Source organism: Arachis hypogaea, chromosome 4 (assembly GCF_003086295.3).
Source record: "Arachis hypogaea cultivar Tifrunner chromosome 4, arahy.Tifrunner.gnm2.J5K5, whole genome shotgun sequence".
Lineage (NCBI taxonomy): Eukaryota > Viridiplantae > Streptophyta > Magnoliopsida > Fabales > Fabaceae > Arachis > Arachis hypogaea.
Genome location: NC_092039.1, coordinates 24417670 through 24428188, shown reverse-complemented (window position 1 = coordinate 24428188; position 10519 = coordinate 24417670). Strand labels below are relative to the sequence as shown.

The 10519-nt window shown below is 38.7% G+C and overlaps 1 non-coding gene across 1 annotated transcript; it reads left to right on the top strand.

The window, feature by feature from the left end:
• The first annotated feature begins 9993 nt into the window (after positions 1–9993).
• LOC112799421 (small nucleolar RNA R71) lies at positions 9994–10101 on the top strand. Its single transcript, XR_003201003.1, has one exon. It is a non-coding gene; the product is annotated as a small nucleolar RNA R71 (small nucleolar RNA).
• The last annotated feature ends 418 nt before the right edge of the window (positions 10102–10519 follow it).

The following is a 10519-nucleotide window of genomic DNA, read 5'->3' as shown; positions in this document are numbered from 1 at the left end:
CTTGGATCACTCAAGTGATAAGCATCACAGTTAACAGCACCTCCCAAATATTCAGCAATAATAGGCGTACCTCGTCTCATGGCATATTTAAGACTCTTCATTACCTGGGACCCAACAAATGAAGAAGACAACTAGCAACAACTTGCATTTTCATCTTGGCATACATAATCAAATGAATTGGCAATGCTAATAGTTAAAATACAAACTCAACTAGATATAAGAAGTATATACTAAAACTAAAAGAGAATAGGAATGCACTTGAATAGCATAAAAAAAGAACCACAAACATTTTAGTTTAAGCAATATAGATCATAAAATATACCAGTGATGCTACTTTAACAATATTAACATATTCACCTGATTATGAGAAAAAGAAGTTATATTAAAATTTGTGACTGAATTTGAAGTTAGTACTCTACTTTTTTTAATACTAAGCAGGCAAGTGGTTTTTCTTTCTTTCTTTTAAATTTTGTTTTATCTAATCACATTGTAAAACTAATGTGTCAAACTAGTTGAACTGAAGTAATATAAGAAATTGATTATGCTAACTAGTTTTTAGTAATATTGATGTGATTATTCTTAACAAAATACAAATTTATAATTTTTATGATAAAAATAACAGATACAAAAATTTCAAAAATAAATATAATAATCAGAGAGAAACTAACAAGAAGCTGCGATAGCGATGGGCTCTGGTGACAGGCTCACAGCGATGATGACCGGCAAAGACGTTGCAACAACGAGTCTGTCGAAGAGAGCGCGCGCGCGCACAAACACACACACACACACACACACACACACACACACACACACACACACACACACACACACACACACACACACACACACACACAGAGAGAGAGAGAGAGGAACTTACATAAAGAGGATGGCATTGTAGCGGGCTCAGCAGAGGAAGAAGAAGATGCGCTGCTCTTTGGAGGAGGATGGCAAGTTTTCTCATGTGTCAAAGAAAAAGAAGCTCTACTAATCTTCTCTTTGCCTCTTTCCGTGACCGTGACTCTGTCTTTGAACTCTACTCTCAGGTGTTAGAGAAGAAGAAGAAGCATCACTCTGAACTCTGATGCTCTGAAGGTTTGGGGTTAATTTTTGAGGTAAAATATAAGCGGGAATCGAGTGAAATGAGGAATGTGGGAAGCAAACGTGGGGTGATTTTTTGTTGATAAAAATAGACGACAATTTCGTTGATTTTAGTTAAAACAAAAATTAATATCCTAACCGTCTATTTTATATAATAAATATATACCATTTATTTAATTCTGAAAAAAATCTCTATCGTCTAAATTTATCGACGATAAAAGTTGTCGATATTATATTATCAAAATAAACAACTAGTTCGTTGATTTTAAAGAAAAAATTCTCACCCCACCACTTAGTCATCAATGTGACCATATTATTTAAGGGTTAGAAGGTTGCTAAAATAAACGACATAACTGTCGATTTTAATATTTTATTTCTATAATTTATTTTTCATTTTATCGACGACAAGTCGTTGAAAATTATCCACGGAAAATCTAACCGTTGATTTTTGGCATCGATAATTACTTTTTTTTTAGTAGTAGTGGAATTGAAAGTCAAGAATATTCAGATTGGGAAGTGCAAGATCAATGTCTCGTTGCGTGGCTAATTGCATCTATGGAGACAAATTTTTTGAACCAGGTAATAGAATGTGATTATGCTCATCAGATCTGGATTGTGCTAGAAGAATATTTTGTAGCTCAAGTCAAATCAAGAATTAAGCAACTAAAGACTCAACTAAAAATGTTCAAGAAGCAAAGTTCATTACTGGAAAAATATATGTCAAAGATCAATTAGATAGCAGATTCGTTAAATGCATTAGGAGATCTTCTTTCAAAGGAAGAATACATCAAAGCAGCATTGTCAGGTCTCGGTGAAGAATACAGTGATTTCATAACTATAGCAATATCAAGAATAAGACACAATACTGAAAGTGAGTTTGAAACACAGCTATTGACTCAAGAAGAATTGATAGAGCACTTCAGAAAGTTAGAGTTAGGATCAATATAGATGAACATTGCTCAAAGTAATGAAGTTCAAGAAGGATCTCAAGATAAAGGCTACAATAACTATAGCAGTGGAGGTGGCTTCCGAGGTTCTAAAGGCAAGGCTACTTTAGAGGTGGAGGAGCATGATCTTCATGGTGCCAAGACAGCAGATCACAATGTCAACTATATGGCAAAATTGGCCATACAATCATTCAGTGCTATCATCGTTTCAATCAAGACTTCATGAACCCTCACATTCAACCTCTCAACACAGCTCAACCAGCTTCTCTTGCATTCAATAGCAACTCAAGCTCAAGATTCCCTCAGCAGCAACAAGAATCCTCAACTAAGTCACATGCTCCACCTTCTAATCCTCAAGCATAGCTCACACTACCTTCGACAATACCAGATATTGTGTGGTACTCTGACTTGGGTGCCTTTCACCACATCCTATGATCCAAGAAACCTCAACATAAGAACAAATTATGAAGGCATAAAGCAAGTATATGGAGGTAATGGCCAAGGTATGAAAATTAAACATATTGGAAGTACATTAATGCATGCATCATTATCCAATAAACCCTTGCAATTACAAAACTTGCTTCATGTACTCACCATCTCCAAGAATTTAGGAAGGGTAGCCAAGTTTGCCTTAGACAATTATGTGTTCTTCGAGTTTTGGCCTTACTTGTGCAATGTGAAATGCCAAATCTCCAAGAAGATCCTACTTCAAGGACTGCTTAAAGATGTACTTTACAAGTTTGAGGGAGTTCAAATTATTCCAAAAATTTCAAATCCAATAAAACTAGTGTCACCAAACCAATCTGCCACAACACTACCACTCTACCAAAAACCAACACCAACTTCACAAGCAATACCATTAATCCTTTTATAAAACAACTAGAAAAAGAAAGAGCTACCATCCCTAGTTCACTCACACACCTTACATCGCCTAATATTGCAGAAAAAGAGAAAAACTATCACTGCTGCACATACTCAGCCTCAGCCAATGTCACCTGTAGAGAAAGAGTCAGAAGTCCCAATGCCAAAGGCAACAAGTTCAAACAACAAGTGATCAAGTGTTGCTGATAATATTATTCAGCAGTCAACAAAGAAAATATTAAAACACTTTATTAAGAATTATAGAGAGCCTGTAAATAAGACAATCACAAGTGCAAATGTGTTAGTTACTTGCAAAAATATGAGTCATACCACTCAATTATGGCAAAGAAAGCTAGGTCATCCATTTGAAAAAGTTGCCTCAATTGTAATGAAACAATGCAATGTCATTGACAGCGATCTAACTAATAAAAGCAATTGTGAACCATTATTGTGCCATGCTTGTTGTATTAGCAAAATTCACCAATTACCTCACTTTGACTCACACACTAGTTATGCACCTCTAGAACTAATCTTCTCTGACATTTAGGGAGACAATACTACTCATGTATAGCAAATCTGGTTGTAGGTACTATATATGCTTTATCGATGCAAGCACAAGATACTTAGTGCACAAAATTGTGATCATCAACAATGGCGCCAAAGACTTGGAGCTCTCAAATGTGAATCACACTTTGTCACAACTTCGCACAACTAACCAGCAAGTACACTGGGTCGTCCAAGTAATACCTTACGTGAGTAAGGGTCGATCCCACGGAGATTGTTGGTATGAAGCAAGTTATGGTCATCTTGTAAATCTCAATCAGGTGGATTCAAATGGTTCTAATGGTTTTCGAATATGAAGATAAGTAAAGCATAAAATAAAGATAGGGATATTTATGTAATTTATTGGTGGGAATTTCAGATAAGCGCATGAAGATACTGTGTTCCTTCTGCATCTCTGCTTTCCTACTGCTCTCATCCAATCATTCTTACTCCTTTCCATGGCAAGATGTATGTTGGGATTCACCTTTGTCAATGGCTACCTCCCGTCTTCTCAGTGAAAATGGTCCAAATACTCTGTCACAGCACGGCTAATCATCTGTCGGTTCTCAATCATGTTGGAATAGAATCCAGTGATTCTTTTGCGTCTGTCACTATGCCCAACACTCGCGAGTTTGAAGCTCGTCACAATCATCCCATCTTAGATCCTACTCGGAACACCACAGACAAGGTTTAGACTTTCTGGATCTTAGGAATGGCCTCCAATAATTCTAGCTTATACCACAAAGACTTCGATCTTTCGGAATGGAGGCTAAGAGATACGCGCTCGATCTAAGGTAGAACGGAAGTGGTTGTCAGGCACGCATTCATATGTGAGAATGATGATGAGTGTCACGGATCATCACATTCATCATGTTGAAGTGCAACGAATATCTTAGAATAAGAATAAGCTAAATTGAATAGAAAAATAATAGTAATTGCATTAATACTCGAGGAATAGCAGTGCTCCACACCTTAATCTATGGTGTGTAGAAACTCCACCGTTGAAAATACATAAGTGATGAAGGTCCAGGCATGGCCGAATGGCCAGCCCCCAAACGTGATCAAAGGATCAAAAGATTAATTCCAAGATGTCTAATACAATAGTAAAAAGTTCTATTTATACTAAACTAGCTACTAGAGTTTACAGAAATAAGTATAAGTGCAGAAATCCACTTCTGGGGCCCACTTTGGTGTGTGTTTGGACTGAGCTTGAGCTTTACACGTGCAGAGGCTTCTCTTGGGGTTAAACACCAAGTTGTAACATGTTTTTGGCGTTTAACTATGGTTTGTGACGTGTTTCTAGCGTTTTACTCCAGAATGTAGCATGGAACTGGCGTTGAACGCCAGTTTGCATCGTCTAAACTCGAATAAAGTATGGACTATTATATATTGCTGGAAATCCCTGGATGTCTACTTTCCAACGCAATTAAGAGCGCACCATCTGAAGTTCTATAGCTCCAGAAAATCCATTTCGAGTGCAGAGAGGTCAGAATCCAACAACATCAGCAGTCATTTGTTAGCCTCCTATCAAAATTTTGCTCAAGTCCCTCAGTTTCAGCCAGAAAATATCTGAAATCACAGAAAAACACACAAACTCATAGTAAAGTCCAGAAATATGAATTTTACATAAAAACTAATAAAAACATCCCTAAAAGTAGCTAGATCCTACTAAAAACTACCTAAAAACAATGCCAAAAAGCGTATAAATTATCTGCTCATCACAACACCAAACTTAAATTGTTGCTTGTCCCCAAGCAAATGAAAATCAAATGGGATAAAAAGAAGAGAATATACTATAAATCTCAAAATATCAATGAATATTAGTTCTAATTAGATGAGCGGGACTTGTAGCTTTTTGCTTTTGAACAGTTTTGGCATCTCACTTTATCCTTTAAAGTTTAGAATGATTGGCATCCATAGGAACTTAGAGTTCAAATAGTGTTATTGATTCTCCTAGTTAAGTATGTTGATTCTTGAACACAGCTACTTTTATGAGTCTTGGCCGTGGCCCTAAGCACTTTGTTTTCCAGTATTACCACCGGATACATAAATGCCACAGACACATGATTGGGTGAATCTTTTCAGATTGTGACTCAGCTTTGCTAAAGTCCCCAGTTAGAGGTGTCCAGAGCTCTTAAGCACACTCTTTTTGCTTTGGATCATGACTTTAACCACTCAGTCTCAAGCTTTTCACTTGGACCTGCATGCCACAAGCACATGGTTAGGGACAGCTTGATTTAGCCGCTTAGGCCTGGATTTTATTTCCTTGGGCGCTCCTATCCATTGATGCTCAAAGCCTCGGATCCTTTTTACCCTTTCCTTTTAGTTTTAAGGGCTATTGGCTTTTTCTTCTTGCTTTTTCTTTTTTCTTTCTTTAATAATTAATTTTTTTCGCCACTTTTTTTTTGCAAGCTTTGTTCTTCATTGCTTTTTCTTGCTTCAAGAATCAAATTCATGATTTTTTAGATTATCAATAACATTTCTCTTTGCTCATCATTCTTTCAAGAGCCAAAAATTTTAACATTCATAAACAACAAGATAAAAAATATGCACTGTTCAAGCATTCATTCAGAAAACAAAAAGTATTGTCACCACATCAATATAATTAAACCAATTTCAACGATGAATTCGAAACTCATGTACTTCTTGTTCTTTTGTATTAGAAACATTTTTCATTTAAGAAAGGTGAAGGATTCATGGAATTATTCATAGCCTTAAGACATAGACTTTAGACACTAATGATCATGTAATAAAGACACAAACATAAACAAACATGAAGCTCAAAAATCGAAAAACAGAGAGATAAGAACAAGGAAGTTAAGGAATGAGTCCATCTTACTCATGGTGGCGCCTTCTTCTTGAAGGACCAATGGTGTTCTTGAGCTTCTCTATGTCTCTTCCTTGCCTTTGTTGCTCCTCCCTCATAGCTCTTTGATCTTCTTTAATCTCATTGAGAATGATGGAGTGCTCTTGGTGTTCCACCCTTAATTGGTTCATGTTATGACACAATCCTTCTAGAGAAGTGTTGAGTTGTTCCCAATAGTTGTTTGGAGGAAAATGCATCCCTTGAGGCATCTCAGGGATTTCTTGATGATGAGCTTCCTCATGCGTCTCTTGAGATCCATGAATGGGCTCTCTTGTTTGCTCCATCCTCTTCTTAGTGATGGGCTTGTCCTCTTCAATGAGGATGTCTCCTTCTATGACAACTCCAGCTAAGTAGCATAAATGCCAAATGAGATGAGAAAAAGCTAGCCTTGCCAAGGTAGAGGGCTTTTCGGCTACTTTGTAGAGTTCTAAAGAGATGAATTCATGAACTTCTACTTCCTCTCCAATCATGATGCTATGGATCATGATGGCCCGATCCACAGTTACTTCAAATCGGTTGCTAGTGGGGATGATGGAGCGTTAGATGAACTTCAACCATTCTCTAGCCACAGGCTTAAGATCCAGTCTTCTCAATTGAACCGGCTTGCCTTTTGAGTCTCTTTTCCATTGAGCTCCTTCCACACATATGTCCATGAGGACTTGGTCCAACCTTTGATCAAAGTTGACCCTTCTAGTGTAGGGGCGTGCGTCTTCTTGCATCATAGGCAAGTTGAACGCCAACCTTACGTTCTCCGGACTGAAATCTAAGCATTTCTCCCGAACCATTGTAAGCCAATTCTTTGGGTTTGGGTTCATGCTTTGATCATGGTTCCTAGTGATCCATGCATTTGCATAGAACTCTTGAACCATTAAGATTCCGACTTGTTGAATGGGGTTGGTAAGAACTTCCCAACCTCTTCTTTGGATCTCATGTCGGATTTTCGGATACTCATTTTTCTTGAGCATGAAAGGGACCTCAGGGATCACCCTCTTCTTGGCTACAACTTCATAGAAGTGGTCTTGATGGACCTTTGAGATGAATCTCTCCATCTCCCATGACTCAGAGGTGGAAGCTTTTGTCTTCCCTTTCCTCTTTCTAGAGGTTTCTCCGGCCTTAGGTGCCATAAATGGTTATGGAAAAACAAAAAAGCTATGCTTTTACCACACCAAACTTAGAATTATTGCTTGCCCTTGAGCAAAAGAAGAAAGAATAGACGAAGAAGAAGAAGAAATGGAGGAGAGGGAGAGAGATGTGTATTCGGCCAAGAGGGAGAAAAGAGGGTTGTGTTGTGTGAAAATGAAGAAGGATAGAGGGGTTATATAGTGAAGGGAGAGGGGTTGGGTTTGGTCATTTAGGGTGGATTTGGGTGGGAAAGAGATTTTGAATTTGAAAAGAGGTGGGGTTTATGGGGAAGAGTGGATGGATGTGATTGGTGAAGGGGTAATGGGGAAGAGAGATTGAGGTGATTGGTGAAGGGTATAGTGTTATTGGATTGTGTGAAGAAGAGAGAAGTGGGGTAGGTGGGGATCCTGTGGGGTCCACAGATACTGAGGTGATCCTGTGGGGTCCACAGATCTTGAGGTGTCAAGGATTTCTCATCCCTGCACCTTTTAGGCGTGTAAAACGCCCTCTGTATGCAATCCTGGCATTTAATGCCAGACTGCAGCTTGTTTCTGGCATTTAACACTAGCCTGATGCTTGTTTCTGGCGTTAAACGCCAGCTTGGTGCTTGTTTCTGGCATTAAACGCCAGACAAATGCTTGTTTCTGGCGTTTAAACGCTAGACAGCTCTTCCTCCAGGGTGTGCTTTTTCTTCTGCTGTTTTTGATTCTGTTTTTAGTTTTTGCAATTGTTTTGTGACTCCACATGATCATAGACCAAATAAAACATAAAAGAACAATAGAAATATAGATAAATAAAAATTGGGTTGCCTCCCAATAAGTGCTTCTTTAATGTCAATAGCTTGACAGTGAGCTCTCATGGAGCTTCACAAATGTTCAGAGCATTGTTGGGACTTTCCAACACCAAACTTAGAGTTTGAATGTGGGGGTTCAACACCAAACTTAGAGTTTGGTTGTGGCCTCCAATACCAAACTTAGAGTTTGATTGTGGGGGTTTTGTTTGACTCTATATTGAGAGAAGCTTATCGTGCCTCTTTTCCATGGTTGCAGAGGAAGATCCTTGAGCTTTAAACACAAGGTAGTTCTCATTCAATTGAAGGACTAGCTCTCCTCTGTCAACATCAATTACAGCTCCTGCTGTGGCTAGGAAGGGTCTTCCAAGGATGATGCATTCATCCTCATCCTTCCCAGTGTCTAGGATTATGAAATCAACAGGGATGTAAAGGCCTTTAACCTTCACTAACACGTCCTTTACCAATCCATAAGCTTGTTTTATTGACTTGTCTGCCATCTCTAATGAGATTCTTGCAGCTTGTACCTCAAAGATCCCCAGTTTCTCCATTACAAAGAGTGGCATAAGATTTATACCTGACCTCAGGTCACACAGAGCCTTCTCAAAGGTCATGGTGCCTATGGTACAGAGTATTAATAATTTACCAGGATCTTGTTTCTTTTGAGGTAAAGTTTGCTGAACCCATGTATTTAGTTCACTAATGAGCAAGGGAGGTTCATCTTCCCAAGTCTCATTACCAAACAACTTGGCATTAAACTTCATGATGGCTCCTAGATATTGAGCAACTTGCTCTTTAGTTACATCTTCATCCTCTTCAGAGGAAGAATAGTTCTCAGAGCTCATGAATGGCAGAAGGAAGTTCAATGGAATCTCTATGATCTCTATATGAGCCTCAGATTCCTTTAGGTCCTCAATAGGAAACTCCTTTCTGTCTGGGGAACGTCCCATGAGGTCTTCCTCATTGGGATTCACGTCCTCCCTTTCCTCTTTGGATTCGGCCATTTTGATTATATCAATGGCCTTGCACTCTCTTTTTGGATTCTCTTCTGTATTGCTTGGGAGAGTACTAGGAGGAGTTTCGGTGATTTTCTTACTCAGCTAACCCACTTGTGCCTCCAAGTTTCTAATGGAGTATCTTGTTTCATTCATGAAACTTAAAGTGGCCTTAGATAGACCAGAGACTATGTTTGCTAAGCTAGAGAGACTCTGCTCAGAATTCTCTATCTGTTGCTGAGAAGATGATGGAAAAGGCTTGCCATTGCTAAACCTGTTTCTTCCACCATCATTAAAGCCTTGTTGAGGCTTTTGTTGATCCTTCCATGAGAAATTTGGATGATTTCTCCATGAGAAATTATAGGTGGTTCCATAGGCTTCACCCATGTAATTCACCTCTGCCATTGCAGGGTTCTCAGGATCATAAGCTTCTTCTTCAGAAGATGCCTCTTTAGTACTGTCGGATGCGCTTTGCCATCTATTCAGACTCTGAGAAATCATGTTGATTTGCTGAGTCAACATTTTATTCTAAGCCAATATGGCATTCAGAGTATAAATTTCAAGAACTCCCCTCTTCTGAGGCGTCCCATTACTCATAGGATTCCTCTCAGAGGTGTACATGAATTGGTTATTTGCAACCATGTCAATGAGTTCTTGAGCTTCGGCAAGCGTTTTCTTTAGGTGAATGGATCCACCTGCAGAATGGTCCAGTGACATCTTAGAGAACTCAGATAGACCATCATAGAATATATCTAAAATGGTCCACTCTAAAAGCATGTCAGAAGGACACTTTTTGGTCAACTGCTTGTATCTTTCCTAAGCTTCATAGAGGGATTCACCATCTTTTTGCTTGAAAGTCTGAACATCCACTCTAAGCTTGCTCAGCTTTTGAGGAGGAAAGAACTTGGCCAAAAAGGCCGTGACCAGCTTATCCCAAGAGTCCAGGCTATCTTTAGGTTGTGAGTCCAACCATGTTCTAGCTCTATCTCTTACAGTAAAAGGGAAAAGCATGAGCCTGTAGACTTCAGGATCTATTCCATTAGTCTTAACAGTCTCACAGATATGTATGAACTCAGTTAAAAACTGATAGGAATCTTCTGATGGAAGTCCATGAAACTTGTAGTTCTGTTGCATTAGAGCAACTAGTTGAGGCTTCAGCTCAAAATTGTTTGCTCCAATGGCAGGGATTGAGATGCTTCTTCCATAAAAATTGGAAGTATGTGTAGTATAATCACCAAACATCCTTCTTGCGCCTCCACCATTGTTATTGGGTTTGGCCATGTCTCTTTCTTTTTCG